The 20,925-nt window shown below is 38.5% G+C and overlaps 1 protein-coding gene across 2 annotated transcripts in view; it reads right to left on the minus strand.

The window, feature by feature from the left end:
* LOC138706171 (alpha-(1,3)-fucosyltransferase 7-like) overlaps window positions 1-20,925 on the minus strand; it is a 229,378-nt gene that overhangs the window by 185,164 nt on the left and 23,289 nt on the right. The window contains exon 2 of one of the 2 annotated variants that reach the window (XM_069835175.1): window positions 10,536-10,611. The exons of the other annotated variant lie outside the window; for it this stretch is intronic. The gene's annotated coding sequence lies outside the window, so the exon portion shown is untranslated. The remainder of the gene's footprint in view (window positions 1-10,535; window positions 10,612-20,925) is intronic. 2 annotated transcript variants of the gene reach the window in all.

Raw genomic sequence — 20,925 nt, forward strand, 5'->3', positions numbered from 1 at the left:
AAATGGAATAACACACTGTTATAATTTAACGAAGGTTGAAGAAACCGGGCCATAATTAAACAAGAATGAGATCGTCTGAGGAACTTTTCTTGACTTGTAAGTCTTGCCTACCTAAGTGATACGTCTTTTAGTCTTTTAAATTATCTAAATTTCAGTCACCAGGGCTCAAATAATGTTCACTGTTCAGGGTAAGATGGAAGCAACGATAAAAGAATTAAACTTGTGGTCTCGCAGAGTTGTCAATCGAGAATTCGATCCATTTTCCAATCATAGTAATCTTTTAGCGACAAATAATAATGCACTCTCATTTGGTATCGTTGAGAATAAAAAGAACATTTCGACTCACTAACACTAAAATTTAGAGAATATTTTCCTTCCTGCAATGAAATTAACAACTGGGAGCATAAACCCTTCTTGGTAACAAAAAATAGTTCGCCCGTCAAAGAACAAAAATGAACTGTTTCAGTTATCTGTTCGAGTTCAAAAATCATGTTTCATACAACTCTGTTGCAGACTTGGTATGCACGACTTAATTTAGCGCTAGCAAGCAGGTTTTCCATCCTGGCGGCCTCTTCGTGGTGAAATTCATGGTGGACAAAGCAGTCATTGCAGAAGGATTTTCTCGGCTCTCGTAACACGATTTCATCCCACCAACTTATGTTTATATTTTTTTACGTATATTGTATATTCCTTTATTGCTAGATAATTTTTATGTTCCATTCATTTCATTCATTCAATGTCCTGCCCAAGAGAAAGTCTTTCACTGCAAACCCAGCTTTCTCTAATCTTTCCTATTTTCTGCCTTCCTCTTTGTCTCTTCATATGATCCATATATCTTAATGTCGTCTATCTTGTGATATCTTCTTCTGCCCCGAACTCTTCTCCGTTCACCATTCCTTCCAGTGCATCCTTCAACAGGCAGTTTCTTCTCAGTCAGTGAACCAACCAATTCTTTTTCCTCTTCCTGATCAGTTTCAGCATCATTCTTTCTTCATCCACTTTTTCCAACACAGCTTCATTTCTTATTCTGTCTATCCACTTCACACGTTCCATTCTTCTCCATATCCACATTTCAAATGCTTCTATTCGCTTCTCTTCACTTCGTTTTAATGTCCATGTTTCTGCTCCATATAATGCCACACTCCATACAAAGCACTTCATTAGTCTCTTCCTTAGTTCTTTTTCCAGACGTCCGCAGAAGATGCCCCCTTTTCTACGAAAGGTTCCTTTGTGCGAGATCGTGCGTATTTGCTTGGTTTCCGCACAAAACCAATCCGCGGAAAGTCTAAAATTCCACATTCAGTATTCCCAACCTAACACACATAACAATTTCCCTCTTCTTACCGCTTAAGTGGCATATTGATTTTACTGCTTTAGGCTTTTAACATATTATTTTTAGAGACGTTCTATATAGTAATAATTATAAATTGGAAACTTACCACTGCAATTTCACCTACAGTAAATTGCACTGTTAATTATTGTTTTTAAATATTTGCAAAAATTAAGTAAACTCTACAACTCCACTAAAGTTACTGCATTCGTGATGCAAGTAACATTAAGGAAGCCGTGAAAAAAACAACAAGATTCCACTCATCATAGACTGGGAAAAAAAAAGACAGACGTATATCACGGCCTGCTGGAGTATAGTAAACACAGAAAACATTTTAAAGCAACAATGTTGAAGATAGATATTTTTGTTTTGCAAATTTGCCGTCATTGAACAGAAACCAAGATGGAGATTTCATTGCAACTAATTAGAAATTCCTCTTTCAGGTATGTAATAAACGATCTTCGCACAAAATAATGTACGATATACGAGCGGTATGTTTTCTTTCAATTCTCGGAAATTAAAAAAGCTCTACTACGTTTCGCTTTTTCAAACTTTTCCCCGAACATGAAAACTCCAACATACCGCTTTTGTAACGCATATTACTATTAAGGCGCTTGCCTGCCGGTCCGGAGTTGCACTCGGGCGCGGACTCGATTCCCACTTGTGCTGATTATCTCCTTGAGTTTTTTCCGAGGTTTTCCCTAACCGTAAGGCAAGTGTCAGGTAATCTGTGGCGAATCCTCGGCCTCACCTCGCCAAATATCATCTCACTATCACCAATGTCATCGACGCTAAATAACCTCGTAGTTGATATAGTGTCGTTAAATAAAAAAGAATAAAAAAAAAACAAACAAAGAAATGGGTCAATGTGAGCCTAAGTGCGTGTATGCATCTCGGGTCCAGCCCCCGAGAAGCTAGTCGGCCATACAATGAACATGAAATAGTTTTAAGTAGGCTAATGCAATACCCCGTACTACGGAGAAGTATACAAAATCATTGCAGATACTCAATGTGAGCCTAAGTGCGTGTATGCATCTCGGGTCCAGCCCCCGAGAAGCTAGTCGGCCATACAATGAACATGAAATAGTTTTAAGTAGGCTGATGCAATACCCCGTACTACGGAGAAGTATACAAAATCATTGCAGATACTCAATGTAAGCCTAAGTGCGTGTATGCATCTCGGGTCCAGCCCCCGAGAAGCTAGTTGGCCATACAATGAACATGAAATAGTTTTACGTAGGCTAATGCAATACCTCGTACTACGGAGAAGTATACAAAATCATTGCAGATACTCAATGTGAGCCTAAGTGCGTATGTGCATCTCGGGTCCAGCCCCCGAGAAGCTAGTCGGCCATACAATGAACATTAAGCAGGTTCATGCAATACCCCGTACTACAGAGAAGTATACAAAATCCTTGCAGATACTTTATTTTATTTCAGTCACATTCTTAACCTGGAATCGAACCAAAAAGTTTCAATTTTGATGCGAACTTGTAACATATTTAACGGTTCGACTGTTGTGCATCACCTTGAGAGCGGAAGGTCGTTCGTTTGATCCTTGACGCAGTTACGTAACACAACTTGATCCATTTGATCATCAGCAGAATGCAACATTTTAACGTCTTCCTCAAGGACGGTCGTACAGTAAATAGCACGGACTGTTGTTAAACAATTTAAGCAGTGTCTTATCACACGTATTTAATTGCAGCCTCAGTGGCGGCTCGGACAACGACCGGAAACTGGAGAATTGCAATCCGTGGTTCTCAGGCCATTTCAATCGCATTAAGTTGGGATCTCGACCAGGACGTACGGTACAATTGCAACGTGGGACCGCTCTAGAGACTCGTCCCGTCGGACAAAAGTCCCTGATATATGAAAAAAAACTGGTACTGCACATACGAAAAATGCTAAAACATGTATAAATATGCAGTTACAAATATACGTAGTTCATACTGTTCTAAAGGAAAGGTAACCCACATAAGACTAAAAAAAGAATTTAAAATTCAATATTAAAAACAAACAAATTATTCTTTAAAGTTAGTTCTTATTTCCAATAACCTTATAAAATCTGTCCAATACTAAGATAAAAAGTACCGTAAGTTCAACATATAATATTTAAGTATTGTAAAAGTAAAGAACTTACATGGTTAGCTCATTTTTTCTAATTTTGCGGATTAGATTCTTTTCTGCAGAATGCCATCCGATCAATGTATTTATTAAAGAATATGCATCTCCCATTCACTAAGACTGTGTTTACATGTGTTGCTTTTCTTTTTGTGTATTGCAGGGATGACAAGGTCAAAAACACGTACACGACTCTACGTGCTATCAAGCACTGACTGGAATCTCTTCTGCAGGCAGCAGCGGTGAACAAGAAGAAGTTAGCAAAATAAATTCTATTGGCCTACCACTGCGAGGTGAATTAAACTGCTTTTAAGCAATAGATAATGTGTTACACTCATACAAGACAGCATGTTTCCCTCTAATAAATGCAATTAATTATAAACAAGTACAATTTAATAATAAACATAGACTCTCCTTAACTTATACAGTTTCAGATAATAACTAAAAGTAAATCCATGGTGCTTCACCCAGTGAAGGGTCAAGACCGACCAGCCGGCTGCTGGCCTCACGTCCACATGCCGAAGCAGAGGTGGACGATCTCAGATAATAACTAGGATCTAATTAATTGTTATATAGTTATCTATTAATGCAATTAGTACATAAACGCTGCTTTTCTGTTTTAAACTAATGGAAATCCTACACATCCGACCAAAAAGCCAGAAACAATACAAAATATACACACACACAAAAACACATCCAAATGAAATTCTCAACACACATCTCAATTTCAGAACACACACACTCTTTGACTCCACATTACATTACACAAACACACCCCCAAAGGAAACAAAACAAAACGCGCCAAGACCACCAACAACCAGTTCTGAAGCAGGCACATAACAGGCCGAAACATGTTAACCAGGTACGATAGAATTTAACACGAGAAAGACATATATACATATTCCGAAGTTAATAGCCTATTTAGGGGGAGAGGAACTGGCCACCCTACCTCATTATCTCCTGGCCTAGTTGCCTCATAAGTGGCGCCATGATGGTATCACTTATGAAGTTCATACCCGTCTTAGGACAGTTGACTAAACAACAATAACCTATATATCGACCACAAGTAGGAAGTTCGTACCAAAACCGTAGATTTCAGTTGAGTACAGCGAGGAGTATAGATGTCACCCGCTCCTCACCCTGCTGCCGCTCGCTACAGACGATACACAGTATCTTCACATAAAAAACGCGTAGTGGCATTCTGTGGAGCTGTGCAGAGTCGTGAATAGTGTGAAGAATATTGTTAATTTATATTAATATTTTAGGTTTCTGAACAAAGTGAGCTATTCTGTTATTATTGTATTATTGACGTAATGTTAATATTATGCATGATTCCAAAAAAGTAAACTCATCTGTTATTAAATAATTATGCAAACAGGAGTGTGTAACACGTTTATTTTTTTCCTGGATTATTCTTCGTTAAATGTTGACATCTCGTGCTACTATGTATTCGGTTTCGTTACAGTCCAAGTTCATTCAGCATTAGAATTACGATACAAATTTCCTAGCTGTCATTACAATAGAAATGAAACATTTTCTTAAAACCAATTAGGCCTATGGGTTTAATATTATGTGCCACATACGAGATACACTATTAGATTCACAAAGCAGTTGTTCACCTGATGATAGTAAGATATACTGTAACATATTTCAGATTTTCTCCAGTAGCGTCTTGTGACGTAGAACGAATATTTTCAGAGTACAAATATTGTTTTCTTTTTCTGAACATAAAAGGAGTATTTCTTTTGAAAAAATGAAAATGTTCAGTGTTATTTGTTATAATGATGCTAGAATCATAATTGTATACTTTGTATGTTATTTTTATATGTATTGGTATATTGTTTTAGTTTGGGAGTTACGAAGTTTATAATTACAAATTATTGTTTTTTTATATTATTATTTTCTTTTTCTAAGGCCGTGGACGATTGAAGCACGTGTTTGATTACCATCCGGTTGTACACGTTTGTCGTTCTGGTTCACTGGCATTACTTTTCATTCGATAAAGTTATAGTCCAAGCTCACACAACTTAACAGTTTTGGTACCAACTTCCTAGCTCTGGCATCGACCATTACTCCGGCGTTGAAAATAATGTCATAATGTCATCTCTTAATGTAATCGGTGCTGCTGTCAATATGTAGCAAAAGTGAAAGACGTAGCACGGTATAAGTATCCATTGGAATGCTCCCACTCTTGTAACAGTGTCATTAAAGATTGATTGACAGGGCTTTGGCTTGACTTCGCTTGGCTTTTCGTGGGCTGACTTAGAAAAAATTCTTGCACTTGGACTTGCTTTGGCACATTGTGTCCCCTATACTTTACGCGATGATTGTCCATGTCCGACAGGTGGCCTAAGGAACATTCGCGAATCCGATGTTGACAGGTGGGCCGTCCTGCCTCATCTCTGACAGAGCCAGACCCAGGGCTCGGATCTCTAAGCACTTCCTGTAAGATGTGTTGAGCTGCCAGGGCTATGAAGCACTTGTGCCGCTCTGCACTTCAGAAATGCGTATTTGCATGCTTTTCCGCAGCGGAAGCGGCGTGCACTGCTCTGAGTCACAAGGCCAACACCTGCCGAGGCTGGGATTGTAGCCTCATTGTTCCGAACAGAATCATCTTCACGCTGCGATTACGTGAGCGAAGAAGAAGAAGAAGAAGAAGAAGAAGAAGAATGTAATCTACGATAGAGATGAATCATATTGTATAAATGCCATCGCGGTTTTCGGTTTTCTTGATTCCCTCTTCCACCGTTTGGTGGCATCGCTGTCCGGGCACCATTTTTCCTACACATTTTAAAATAGATTACTGACATCCTATTTATTTTCACTGTTGAGATATATTGCCATTTATTATGCCTGTTCTATTTTCTTTCGTTCTTTCTTTTATCCATAAAATTCTATATTGGAACCCTAACATGATTTTCGTTCTTTTTTCTGATAAATTAATAATCCCGTACACATTATCAAGCAGGTTGAACTGTTTGTAGTATCCCCTTGGCAGCCCTACGAAGCTGCTGACTCTCTCTGCCGGTCTCCATGGATATGTCAAGAAATGATAGTTAGTGGCCAGCAGCGGAAACAATTCCCCTCTCGAATGGAGAGGGGGCTTACACCTCAGACCGTTGAGGGGAGAAACCTAGTGAGGGGGGCTGTTGGCGTAGAATGGTACACGGGTTTAGAAGGATGGTGGGGACTGGTCGTCAGGGTGTTAGCGGTTAGATCGGTGCTGCGTTGGTGGGGTCGGTGGGCATGCAACTCATCCCAGGGAACCCACAATAAACCTCAGGTCGCGGTGCATGGGGTGTTTCCCTCCCGCCATCATAGAGAGAGAGAGAAAAAAGTGGCCAGTCTCCTGTGATTGATCACATCACGTCGTGTTGTTTTACCGGTGGAAGAAGGGCCTAAGACACCACTCCTTATCGTTACCGACTAACCACTTTACTGACTTTCATTCCTGCTAGAGTTTCAGATCTCTGATCTTACATTTTATAGACGGACAAATGGCGTTAGCACGATTATTACTTTCACTTGAGATAAAACAGCATATCACATTGACAAGAGATGAACATTTCAATAGCATTCGAACTTAAAAATCTGGCTCCTGAGCTGTATTTAAGCTGTGTCTCTAGGCTGTTACGAACACCGGAATAAATTTGATTACTATTATTATTATTATTATTATTATTATTATTATTATTATTATTATCATCATCATCATCATCATTAACAATAGGCCCATCTAAACTAGAGTTTCCACTCGTACAGATTTTGTCTGGACTGTGCAGATTTTAACTAATGTCCAGCTTCCAGATACAACTCTGAAAATGTCCAGCTTCTTCAGATTTTGTGCTAACTATCGTTTGCATCACATTTTCTCAGTACATCACGGAATCCCCGACAGCCGAATCTCATGACACGATGAAGCAATGCAATAATATTGCTGTGAACTGGAATTTTAATTGCGGTCAGCAACTCATTTGTGTTTGTTGAACATGAAAGCAGCTCTCTTCTGAAACATGTGCCAGTTTGTTGGCTGTCTTTGTTTCCTACTATTGATCGTTTGTTGAAAACAGAAAACGTGTTAGAATCTATTTTCTTTCTCTAGGACAGGAAGAAACTAATCCTTTAAATTGGTCTTTTATTAAGGATCAGGAGAACTTAAATGACACACTTACTTACATTTTATATTTTTCTTACATAGTTATGAGTATCTGAGCTTTGTAACGAAAATAATTTCACTACTGGAGAATCATTCAACACCATCAACAAATGTATATGAAATTTTAAATAAAATACGAGATAATCTGAAATTAAGAATTCGTGATGAGTTTTATAGGTTCATAATACACCGAAGTTTAAGGAACTTATGTCCATCAATTTAGGTGTCTTAAAAACGATGTGCTAAGGGTTTATCAAAGAAGTTTAGCTTATCTGGAAAACTGAGTGACTTTGATCCCCCTCCTTTTAACCACTTCGGTACTTTGGATTTAAAGAAAGCAATCATATTTTAAGGCTCACAAAAAACGTGAAAGCAATTAAACTGACAATTTTATTGATGGCGAACTATACGACGAATATACCGCACTAGACATAGTGGTCCAAGAAATGATAAAGAACCGACAGATCAGAAATGGGTGGAGTTTTTTCAGTAAATCCAATTTACTTAAATTGGCCAAATTTCTTCTACCTACTCGCGTGAGCAATGCTGCGGTTGAACGTGTATTTCCAATAATGAAAAACCTGTGGACAGATAAACGGCATAGACTTCATGTTAAAACGGTTGAGAATGAACTTCTTGTAATGTTGAACTATAGGATGACTTTATAGAGTATCATTGTTTTGTCATTAGTAAAAAAAACATATTTCAAAGCTGGAGCAACTAGCGATGAGAAATGTACCTTCTAAAGATCGCAGCAGCAAACAAAAAATGTAAGGTACATTTTAATCACGTTCAAGTATTAAGTCTCCACACCCAAAAATGTGTAACCAGAGGTGATAGATGTCGAAATATTTGGACTTCAAACGGTAGCAACCCTAACCTAAACTGTTATTTTGGTTAAGTGATGATCTCGTTTTGTAACGTGATACGCAGATTCTTTTAACTGACTAACTGTTTAATGAATCCGCTGCGTCATCTTCCACCAGTGTAACAGACTGATACACAAAAACAAACAGTTACCACCCGGTCTTTAACATGTCGCTTATTACGTCAGTGGTCAAAGCAATCTTCGCCGCCCTCTAAGTCCTTCACTGTTTGTGAGATCTTGACTTCCAGTTGGCCTACAAAATGTAGCTCAGTCAATTACTGCTTCTCTACGAAGAGGACTGGAGTTCGATTGTGAGTATATGCTGTGGTATATACAGTTGGTGTGGGGTAGGATTTTTTCGAACCCTTCAGTTTACTGTCATTCTCAAACGTTAAATAAATAGAAGTACAATTGAACTCGTATGGTTCAGATAATGCTTATTGCTTTTATTATTGTTATTATCGTTAGCATAATCTTTAATATTAATATTCTTAGTGTTGTTATTGTTAAAAATCTTCCTTCCATGGGACAATTTATGTCCCTCGTCTTGTCTCCTTTGTGTAGTTTTAGTAGTTGCCTTGCGCTATGCTATATTATGTACACTTTCTAACGACATACTGGCACTAACTTTTGATTATCATATCATTCATTCGTTCGTTCATTCATTGTTCTGCCCAGGGCAGGTCTTTCACTGCAAACCCAGCATTCTCCAGTCTTTCCTATTTTATGCCTTCCTCTTTGTCTTCTCATACTGTATAATCCATACATCTTAATGTCGTCTATCATCTGATACCTTCTTCTGCCACGAACTTTTCTCCCGTTCACAATTCCTTCCAGTGCATCCTTCAGAAGGCAGTTTCTTCTCAACCAGTGGCCCAGCCAATTCCTTTTCTTCTTTCTGGTCAGTTTCAGCATCATTCTTTGTTCACCTAATCTTTCCAACACAGCTTCGTTTCTTATTTTGTCTGTCCATTTCACACGCTCCATCCTTCTCCATATCCACATTTCAAATGCTTCTAGTCGCTTCTCTTCACTTCGTCGTAAAGTTCAAGTGTTCTGTCCCATATAATGCTACACTCCACACAAAGCATTTCACTAGTCTCTTTCTTAGTTCTTTCTCCAAAGGTCCGCAGAAGATGCTCCTTTTTCTATTAAAAGCTTCCTTTGCCATTGCTATTCCTCTTTTGACATCCTGGCAGCAGTTCATGTTACTGCTTACAGTACACCCCAACTTATTTGAAGCTGTCCATTTGCTCTACTGCCTCATTTAAAATTCGCAAGTTTACTTTCTTTACTTTTCTTCCTATGACCATGGTCTTCGACTTGTTGGTATTTATCTTCATTCCATACTGCTCACATTTGTCATTTAGCTCTAGTAGCATATCCCTTAGTAAATTCATTAATTCAAACGTCATTAATCACCAATAAATGTTCTTGTTTCCAAAATAATGAATTTTCTTTTTCTCTGGCCATATTACCTTCATATGGACATATTACTTGCACAATGTAAGATATTTCAAAATGTAAAAAGAAAGCACTCTGATTTAAAGAAAGATTTTGGATTATTTTACAGGAAACATTTTCTTTCAAGCTTTCCCGAAGGTTTGAAAAGTGGACATACAATATTTTTGTGTTTTAAGCCATCGATCTTCCTTTCTATTCGCTAGACGTGAATTCATAGTTGTACACGCTGGCCGACAGATTCCCAACAAACATTAGCGATATGACCTCACAACTGAAACGACTACAAAACGCCTAAATAAATAAAAAATGGAGACTGAAGTAAAAAAGACTTGAACTAAAAAGAGAAGAACCGTAAAAGAAACATAGCTTTCTTGTGCAACTAGTAATCCAGTATACGTTTTGCACATCTATAGCTAGGAGAAGGTAGGGCCTAAATAAAATTACAATGGGACATTTTTCTTTGTGTACTAAGCAAGAACATAGGCTCATTTTTGGGGGGGGGGAAACTAATTTTTCAAAGATATTGACACTTGCAGCCTTTTTTTTTTTTAGTATTCAAATATATTATAATGTATAAAATATATCTTACATACCTTCTCACTCAGCTGTACTTTACTGGAGGTCTTCTTGGAACACTATACGCAAGGCTCCCTGCAGAATTTTCGGCTTCTGTAAATAACAAGATAGTATTACAATATTTGAATTAGTATTTCGAAAGATTTATTCTTCAAATTTTTTTAGGCTTACACATTTCGTCATATCTTTCTGTAACTGTACTTTTGTTAGCAATTTACTATGCTTGCTATATTCTCATTCGGGACACCTCTTCATTCATCAATCTGTCACTTAATCGCTTAATAATTTCTCTCTGCCATAAATGCATTGTTTATTTTTTTATAATTCAATAGGAATTTCAACTGAACTTTATTACCCATATCTCAATTTTTGGAATTAAGGAACCAGACAAATAATGCTAAGATACCATTCGTAACTTTTAATTTATTATTATGTAGGGATAATCACGATACAGTTGTGAACGAAGATAACAATCTCTTAAGACTTGTTTCTTTTCCGAAAACATATTTGCAGGATGATTAATTCTGACGCTATAACTTCGTGAAATAAATGTGGTTTCGGTCGATCGGATATACGACTACGATGCGAGTATGATCTTGAGTTGGCGCCGCACATGCGCGGGTGAAGGCCCGTGTCGACTGACTGCCATTAGCAACATATCTCGCGACTCCGATGTGTTAGCGCACTGATTTTGATGCCAAACGACATATCTCATCCAGAAACAGCCAAACCCCGATTTATTGTTTTTTTATGCGAAATTCGACCTCGATAGGTATCCGCTTTATGATTATATTTCGTGTGTGCAGTGTTCTATAGTCCCAACAAGAGAACGGGAGACTTTAGCGCAACAAGATATTACGTACAGCTGGGACGTCATGATTTTTAAACAAGTATTTGCCCGACATGTCGCTCTAAAGAAGCCCCTCCGTTCTGTAATAATGGGAATGCCATTTTGGACTTGAAAGTCGAAATTTTGCCAAAATGTATTTATTTTTCTGGAAGAAACAGTAAATGGGAGAGAGAGCCGGGAGATGTGCCCTTTTATTTTTGAAGTAGCTACTTTCAAAACAAATCTGTAACATCAATGTGACAACTTCTCTATGATCGAAAGAGAAAGCACAGAACGTATGCTATGATAACGATTCCTTTAAACACGAAAGAATTGAACATTGAAAAAATGCTTTGGTGTCCCTAACAACTTTGCGCGTTCCTCAGTTCCACGAAGCAATAAATAGAGGACAGTCGGATATAAAACTAATCGTAATCGTAAATCTGGATATAAGGAGGCTTTGTAACTTCGAATGTATTCCGTTATGTATTGGTGACTAATGGAAAGAACGAGTATTGTAATAAAAAATAATGATGGTTATCTGCTATGTTTTAGTTGCGTTTGCAGTTGTCATAAAAGGATTTAATTTTCCATTGTACCATGAAAATTATATTCGTTCTAATGAACGACTAAATACCTTGCTATCTTAGAAATTACGATTTGATGGTCACGAAAATATTTAGGGAAGGATTTACGGGGTAGGTTTGTCATGAGAAATAATTTGTGAGCTTCTGCTAAAGAAAAAGTGAAGGGGGATTTGAGTAAATTCCTATGATTGTATGTAACGTCTGTATAGGAATTATGGCAATGAAATTAGGATAAATAAATATAAGTTTTTTTATAAGTTATTTGACAATTTTTGTACATTGGTACTATCAATTGTGCAAATACAAGTTGCTGTATGATTTAAGTGAGTTTAATGAGCATAATGAAATATCTAAGTTATGAATAACAGTTAATAATAATAATAATAATAATAATAATAATAATAATAATAATAATAATAATAATAACAATAATAACAATAATAATAACAATAGTAATGGATTGAAACATAATGTCTACCATTAAGAGGACAAGTAAGGAACTATTTTTGAGCGACAGAGAAATAATAGGCCTAATTAACTGGTATACCATGGCATAAGCACCTGAGAATGTCCCGTAAATGTTGTTGCTATTTATCCATCTGTATGTATGTAATGTCTCACGCTGTGGCATCCTGCCTAGGACTCGCGTTACGGAATGCACGCTGGTTCGAGTCCTCATGGAGGAAGAAATTTTCTCTTGCAATTTCGACCAGAGTATGGGACCGGTGCCCACCCAGCATCGTGGTGCACTTGGAGAGTTACGATAGGTAGCGAAATCCGGTTGCGAAAGCCAGCTACAACGGCTGGGGGGATCATCGTGCTAATCACGCGATACCTCCATTCTGGTTGGATTATCGTCCACCTCTGCTCCGGCATGTGGGCGTGAGGCCAGCAGCCGCCTAGTTGGTCTGGGCCATCCACGGGCTGTAGCGCCACGCATTATTATTATTATTATTATTATTATTATTATTATTATTATTATTGTTATTGTTATTATTATTATTATTATTATTGTTGTTGTTGTTATTATATGTGAGTAATGCAAAGTTTTTATTAACTTTCTGTAGTTGCGCATGTATTGTGCACGCGTCTAAGCCGAAGTAGAGGTGAATAATAGAATAATATTAGTTTTTAAAATGTGTTGAAAACCACACCATGGATTATAATAAACTCTTCCTAGTAGGTTATGTATTGGATGTGATATATGCATTTTCATGGAAATCAAATTTCCATTCCACAAAATTTCAAGTAAATTAGTAGGACGAATGTAAACGTTACACGTAAAAACTAGAGTAAGACGATTATTTCAATTAATTTGGGATAAAGCTCTATTACACGGATGATAAATTCTTCTTAAATTTGATACATTTACGGTCGTTTCCATTCTACCTAATTTCTGTAAAAATTGGTGTAAAATACAAATTAAAAGGAACTGAAATAGCAGAAGTGTGTTTCTTGACAGTAACATCAAATTTAGATCTACAGACCACAACGTGGCCATCTGCGTGCATCATTAAGTACAACGTTATTTATTAGCAAGGACAAAGACATAAAAGTTGAGAATATTATGAATTCATAGCTTCTATAGTTATATATGGAGAATTGGTAAAATTCTGTAAGCCTACAGATAATTTCACTTTTGTTTAGTTCCTCGATCGTCATACATTAGGATAGTGATCTAAGCTTCCTCGATGTCAGGAAAGACAAACAAATAAATATGTCGTAAAATAATAATATTTTGGAACGAAATGACAATGAAAATTTTAACAGATCTAAAACTGATAAAGATGCCTTATTATGCTTTCAATAGTGTTCCTGCAGTGGCGACTTCATTGCGAATAATACACAGATAAAATCTGACATAAGACTTGGATAATTCTCAGAATCAAGGCAATAACCTATAGAATTCCATAAAACCTAGACCTATTGATATATCTTTATTAATTTACGCCTGGAGAACAAAGTTTGAGCTACGAGTATAAAAATAAAATTACTTATATTGGAAAAAAAAATAACAACTTAAAAGAACAATACTTTGACTGATACTTATTCAAGTAATGCATATAGAATGATTTTTTTAAAGTATAAATAATAAAACGTGTGTCCTATAATCTTCATCAGAGTTTATATTTAGTTACTCTTACCGAGCGAGATGGCTCATGCATTCCGCATGGAACTCGCATTCGGGAGGTCCGTAATTCGATTCCCGGACCGACCAACCTGACTATAGTTTTTCCGGGTTGGAATTTTCATTGCCATGGTCCATTTTCCCTTCCCCTCCCGTGTAGAAAAAAATAGATTTCATATCATTCATTTTCCTCATCTCATTCCATAGACATATTCAAGTCAAGACGCATGTCTTCGTCCGCTTACGGGGCGGGGATCGTCCTATCCGCAACCGTTCCTGAGTTCCAAGCCTTCCGCAATATCTCTGCCAGGATTCTTTCCTTAAGGGCACTTTCAACAACACTTCGACACTTTGGAAGGGCCGTTGTAATGGATCCTGTGCTGCTTGGTCGCCTTGGCGGTATGAAAATAGGGCGGGAGGAGTAGGGGATCCCCCATTGGGTGAGCGGTTGAGGAATCACATGCGGCCGGTGGGCTGGTACAGCTCATCCTCATTCATCCCATAAATTCGGGGTGCGTAATAGGCCTCAGTAAGGCCTACGTGCAAAGGATTGTCCCTAACCCGCCCCTAGCCACCATTATGTAACCTAACCTAATATAGCTATGTATGTTTCTTCACAATTTTAGCTAATTTTGCTACGTAAGTAGAAAATTTAAACATATTATTACAGTTATGATAGGAACAGAGAACTTTATTCCGCTGTCAGCCAGTAGCTGACAGTGAGAGTTGCCATGTAGCCTTATCAACTCCTATGAGAGACAAAAAGAGAGAAGACCGCCCTATCGCGTTCCCCGCTACAGAATTTCTAAAGACGTACTTAGACATATTGACTCGCAGTTAATACAGTATATTACTTTATTATTCATAAAAGGCGAAATCTATTATGAAAACAATTTTTAAATAAGTTATTGCAAATATTAAATTGTATTTTTTAAATTTGAATATGGAGACAGCATGAGTAAATTTCCAGACCAAAATCACTTCAAAACTAAAATATTTTATTAATAACAAAATAAGTGTTTTTAACCTAAAATACAAGCCACTTTCTTATTCATACATTTAAGTACGTAGTAGGCATGTTTGCATTTCTTACATGGCACAAACAGTCGTGAATCGTGACCAGGCACGGTTCGCTTCGTTTGTTTACTCCGTCAGGGAGTGCTCTTCAAGATGAATAAATATTAAAAATCTAATTTTCGACTTCAAGACGACAATTGTCAATCTTGCCCTAAAGGGTTGTTCTTTAAGTAAAATAGAGCAACTTGTAAACAAAGTCACGCAACGGTCCAATATAGTGTTAATAAATTTAAATGTAAAGGTTCGATGGAGACTGTACCAAGAAAACCGAAATTAAAGAATTTAAGTGAAAAAGATGAACGAGTCATTATGAGACAAGTAAAATCGGACCTTAAGATAAGTGCTCCAAAGCTGAGGCCATCACTTGAAGGAACTACCGGTAAGAAAGTATGTGCTGAGACTGTCCGTCGAGTGCTTCGTAGTCATGGTTACCAGGTAGAATTATAAGTAGAGTTAGGAAGTTGGTACCAAAACTGTCCCGCATTTAAACACACTTAAATGCCATCAACCTGGGCCGAGATCGAACCCGCAACCTCGAGCTCGAGCACAGAAAGCCAGTGCTATACCAACTACGCTACCGAGGCCACATTACGTAAATAACGCAATAATAACAGAATAGCTCACTTTGTTCAGAACCTAAAATATTGATATAAATTAATATTCTTCAAACTATTCACGACTCTACACAGCTCTACAGGATACCACTATGCGTTATTTTTGTTAACATACTCTGTGTATTACCATGCGATATTTTATTAAGTTATCGACACTTCGCCATTGCTTTCAATCAATGGACTTAATTCATATTCTAGTCTCTACAGTTGCAAGGCAACTGAACAACTGACAATCAAGTCGTTTTATTGCGTTATGTCTCATTAGACGACAGCACGTGCGGGTATCGAAGAGCTTAAACACTGATTGAATACAAGAGACTTCGAGAAATAAGAGGAGCAAGCTGCGTGCACCATGTAAAATAATAGTTTCAAGGAATGAACTGATTGACTGAATGGGTGTGGGTAGATGGGTGATAGGGCCGTTGGTTGGTTGACTTAGTTAGTTAGTTAGTTAGTCAGTCAGTCAGTCAGTCAGTCAGTCGGTCGGTTGGTTGTTCGGTCAGTCAATCGGTTGGTTGTTCGGTCGGTCTGTTGGTAGTTCAGTTGGTTAACTGGCTAGTTTGTTAATTTATTGGTTGGTTGGTCGGTCGTCGATCGATTGGTTGGTTGGTCGGTCGGTCGGTCGGTCGGTGTAGGTTGGTTGGTTGGTTGGTTGGTTGGTTATTCGCTCAGTCAATCAGTCGGTTGGTCAATCTGTAGATTGGTTGTTCGGACGGTCGGTCTGTTTGTCGGTTGGTTGTTCGGTCAGTCGATCGATCGATCGGTTAATTGGCTAGTTTGTTAGTTCATTGGTCGGTCGGTCAGTCGGTCGATTGATTGGTTTGTTGGTTGGTCGGTGTTGGCTTGCTGACTGGTTTGTTGGTTGATCGGTCTGTCGTTCGGTCGGTTGGTTAATTGGCTAGTTTGTTAGTTGATTGGTTGGTCGGTCGATTGATTAGTTTGTTGGTTGATTGGTAGGTTGGTTGGTCGGTGTTGGTTGGTTGATTGGTTGGTCGGTGGGGTTGGTGTGTCGATCGGTTGGTTGTTCGGTTAGTCAATCGGTCGGTTGATTGTTTGATCGGTCGATCTGTTGATCGGTTGGTAGGTGGGTTGGTTGATTAATTGACTAATTTGTTAGTTGATTGGTTGGTTAATCGGCTGGTTTGTTGGTTGATTGGTGGATTGGTTGGTCGATTGATTGGTCAGATTGTTGGTTGGTTGACTGGGGTTATCTGTGCATCCAACCTCCTAGGTAGAGCAGTTGGCAGAGCACTGGCTTACATGACTGCGGAACCGAGTTTGTTGTGGTGCACAAAGCCAAGGTTATAAGGGCTTTTCTCGGAGTTTACAGTTTTTTCCTCGTCATTTCAACGGTACTCTTCACAACTCCATCTCGATACATAAGTCACCACTTATGTCACCGTACTGTCTAGTCTTTTGTAAGCTATGACCGTATTCTGAATCTCACCTGTGAGCAATCCGATGGCATCACGGTGTTCCGAATTCCACCGATGACGTCACTGATGCTTCACCGGTGTCGCACCGGTGCCATCAGCTTGCAGAGATGGTGGCAGTCTCCATCAGCCGCCATCAGTGAATCTGATTGGTTCTTGTATAGGGCGGGAATTAGCAGACGAATGTCATCGTGCACTGTTGTGTCATGGCGGTGTGTTCTGCTTTAGTTCTGCTGTATTGTTTGTAATGAGCATACCGTAAAAACAATATGTTAATGGCTTATGAGCGAACATGTCAACGGACCAGTTATTACTACCGGTTCAAGAAATAAATTGTTTATGCTCTCTTTTCTTTGAACGAGATGGCAGTACGGAAATTTCGCAAAATTTTGCTAGCGTAGCACAGACAACAACTTATACAGTCGCCATGACAGTCATCAATCCTTCCAGCAGTTTTGGTCCTAATTCGCTGCAGCGTGACGTCATTGTTGTCCACCGGTCCAGTGAGATTCGGAATACGCTGCATGCCAGTTGTTCTTCGCGGCTTGTCCAAAGATTGGTAGAAGACAGTAGTGGTGGGTTCTAACGTGACTAACGATTCTAGATGACTCCTAAACCTGCGAAGAGGCACCGGAGCTCCCCAGGTTCTTGCTTGCCTAACTGGGACATGGCGACTCAAGTAAGATGTGTGAAGTACGGGAGACCACCAGCAAAGATAAGTATGGCATATTGATTGGTAGACTGGAGAGGAAAGCGTGATGTGACGGATGGTGCAGCCTGATTAGCCGGGCAACACAGTCGGCACGCAACTCATTCCTTGACGGATGAATAAAAGCCTATTTGGGCTGATATGCTTGGGAGGCTTAATGTCCTTCACTTCTATATCTTTAGCTTATATTTCTATACTTGTCCATCCGGATTCAGTAACCTTGACCTTCGTGGAATGTGCTATTCTTATACAAGTGAATAACTGACTGACTTGCTGACTAAATAGTTGGCTGACTGACTGAAAAACTGACTGACTGGCTGTCTGAATAAGTGACTGACTTGCTCAGTAACTAGTTGGCTGACTAATAACTGACTGACAATCGTAACTGTTTTTATTTGTCCCATCACCTTGCTGGCAAAATCAGTTTTGCCGGTGGGTCTCGCTCCTCCTTCCGGCAGTAGCGCTGTTTCCGCGAATCTCAAATAAGTCTCACTAGATACGCCTGGGCGAGCACTTTGTCGGCGTCATTAAATTTGTTGGAGCATCATCCAGCAAATCGTGCATCGCCGAGTCACGCTTGGCCCGCGGCCCCTAGCCTATTAATAGCACCTCCACCCTCGCAGTATTAGAACTCGGTGCATTGGCTCCAGTATCAGTGATGAACCACCAGACTTCTAGGTATCTAACACTTGGCCGTTGTCTTTTTTTTTTCTTCTTTTACTTTCTCATTATAAGAAGGTAAAAGAAAAAGTGTTGTGTTGCCGAAAATATTCTATTTCTAGATTTTCACATGAATACACATTTTCTGCATTCTTAGTCCAAAAAGTTGTTTTTGGAAGTCGTTTGTCTGTACATAGAGACTTTTCCTACCACTGCACTCATCTTGATTTTTTAGTTGGTTATTTAACGACGCTGTATCAACTACTAGGTTATTTAGCGTCGATGAGATTGGTGATAGCGAGATGATATTTGGCGAGATGAAGCCGAAGATTCGCCATAGATTACCTTGCATTCATATTACGGTTGAGGAAAACCTCGGAAAAACCCCAACCAGGTAATCAGCCCAAACGGGGATCGAACCCACGCCCGAACGCAACTTCAGACCTGCAGGCAAGTGCCTTAACCGACTGAGCCATGCCGGTGGCCATTGATCTTGATAATACCAGTATTTCTAAATCAATTTATCCGATAATTATACACGTCATAAATAAAAATGTTTGTTAAATATAATGTGTCTTTATTTGTAAAAGTTAATACAACACTGAAAATTGGTTCCAACGATTTTCTTCTTCTTTTTTTACTCGGCTGTTTAACTACGTTATATCGAATATTACATTATTATTATTTTATGGAATTGGTGATAATGATATCGAGGATTTACCATGTCATTACCTAAGAGCCTTACAATTTGGGAAATCCTCAGAGAAAAACCAGTCAGACAATAAGCCCAAGAGGGAATCGAACCCATCCTAAAGCACAGCTCCGGATCAGTAGGTAAACCTGTTATTTTATTACATAGGATAGGATATGATATATATGATATATATAAAACGGTGTAGTCTATTTAGACCAGGCATGTTCAGTGCGGGCAATTCTAGCCTTATCGAAGTGCAACAGTGTCGTAGAATATGTTTAAGCGTGTGCTGCATGTAATTCTGTTGCACCTCGTTTAAAGGCTAGAAATACCCGCGCTGAACATGACTGATTTAGATCATTTCTCAAAGTTATCGTTTCAAGGTAATTAAATATTTTCTACTTAACAGCTAGAGCAAACAATAATAATGTATGTTTAACGGCCGTAGTTTAGTCTAACTGCTGTTGTAACGATCTTGCAGGCCAAAGTCTGAATCTTATTTCCAGGCTGTGGAAATCTTTCTGGCAGTTTATCAAGCCTTTCACATATAGCTAAACAATATTACAAGCGATTATAAGTTACGCATAACTATAATATGCGAAATGGCACACCGATTGCCGAACGGCTAGAGCATCGGCCTTCCACGCTGGATTCGAACCCCGATGAGTCCAACTGGAATTTGTGGTGGACAATGACGGTGTTTGGTAGTAGGTTCTCTCCCGTTCCCCCTACTTATTCCACTAAAAATATGAATGGAATTATTTACACAATAAAATGTAAATTAAAACTTAACGTAAAAATGCATTATTATCATCATCATCATCATCATCATCATCATTATTATTATTATTATTATTATTATTATTATTATTATTATTATTATTATTATTATTACTCAGTTACACAGGGCAGGATTTCTAAATCCACACTTCGCATACGAGTATGAACAAGAGCCATTCACTACGTTTGGGACAATGCAAGTGAAATGCCAAAGTTTGGGAAGATTGGTGCAGTGTGTTTGGGACTGGTAAATCAGGTTTGTGCACGTCGTTTTGGACTATGGCAAAACTATATTTCGTACAATTGGGCAATCCTAATATTCTGCTATCCAGGGAAGGTTATGGAAAGAAATATGTCCTACAATTGAGGAAACATAATTTCCTACCATCTAGTAAGAATAAAATCAACATATCCCCGTTCATTTCATTCAGACTTGGAACTGCCAGGATAAATAGCTTCCCTGCATAATATTTTAAATCGTGTTTGGGCCTATGTACAATGTCAATTATTGATAGACGTTCAATTTATATTTTTGTAATGATACACTACGACAGCCGTGACGAAAATGTGATCGTGCGCCGAGCCACTGTGTAACCTGCAACGTGCATAGCACCTATGGAGGGAGGCGGACACTCGAAGGGGAAGCGAAGCAACTGTCTGACTTAATAACGGATTTTCATTTTCCTTACGTCAAACACTTAAATGTAATTTTATGCAGTACAAGGCTACAAACTAATGTTTAGTACGTGTAACGAAGAAAGAAATGAATAAGAAAATATAGGACACATTATCACAACCTAAAATTAACTGTCTTCAGAATGTCTCTGCGACAAAGTTTCAAAATCAGGAATTATGTCACTTACTGCCAGTCGTAGTTGATCACGAAGATATTTGTC

This window comes from Periplaneta americana, chromosome 9 (assembly GCF_040183065.1).
Source record: "Periplaneta americana isolate PAMFEO1 chromosome 9, P.americana_PAMFEO1_priV1, whole genome shotgun sequence".
Classification (NCBI taxonomy): domain Eukaryota; kingdom Metazoa; phylum Arthropoda; class Insecta; order Blattodea; family Blattidae; genus Periplaneta; species Periplaneta americana.